We start from the raw sequence: 979 nt of genomic DNA, 5'->3' as shown, positions 1-979 counted from the left end.
AAGAGACGCCGGCCTGCCAGCCGCCGCTGCCGCCGCCGCCTCGGCGCGCACTTCCGGGCCGCCTCGGTCGGCGGAGAAGGCCGCTCGCCGCCCCCGGGAGGGCTTCCTCTCGAGGAAGGCGCCGGGCAGGGAGGCGGAGGCCGGGCTGCGATCTAGAGGGAGAGCCAGGCGCTGCGGGGAGAAGTTATTTTTATTTTATTTATTCTTACATTATTATTATTTATTAGGTTTTTTTCCCCCATCCCGTAAACGAATCTCAGAGCGGCTTACAAAAGCCGGGCGTTAAAGAGGATAGAACAGCCTAAAACACATAAGTGCTATTTTTATTTTTATCTTTTATTATTATTATTATTAATTAGGTTTTTCCCCCATCCCAAAAATGAAACTCAGAGCAGCTTACAAAAACCAGGCATTAAGAAGCATAGAACAGCCTAAAACACATAAATGCTATTTTTATTTTTATCTATTATTATTACAGTATTATTATTATTATTATTATTATTATTATTATTATTATTATTATTTATTAGATTTCACCACCCCGAAAAGGAAACTCAGAGCAGCTTACAAGAACCGGGCATTAAAGAGGAGGATAGAGCAGCCTAAAACACATAGGTGCTATTTTTATTTTTATCTATTATTATTATTATTAATTAATTATTAGGTTTTTCCCCATCCCAAAAATGAAACTCAGAGCAGCTTACAAAAACCGGGCATTAAGGAGAAGAATAGAACAGCCAAAAACATGTGTGCTATTATTATTATTTACAGTGGTACGTCTGGTTGCGAACGGGATCCATTCCGGAGCCCCATTTGCAACCTGAAAGGGACGCAACCCGCGTCTGCGCACACGCAGGATACAATTCACCGGTTTTGCGCATGCGCGAGCGGCAAAACCCAGAAGTAACCCTTTCCGGTACTTCCAGGTTGCCGCGGGACGCAACCTGAAAAGACGTAACCTGAACCGAACATAACAAGA

Source organism: Podarcis vaucheri (assembly GCF_965113315.1).
Source record: "Podarcis vaucheri genome assembly, chromosome: 14".
NCBI lineage: Eukaryota > Metazoa > Chordata > Lepidosauria > Squamata > Lacertidae > Podarcis > Podarcis vaucheri.
This window is presented reverse-complemented; position numbering follows the sequence as displayed.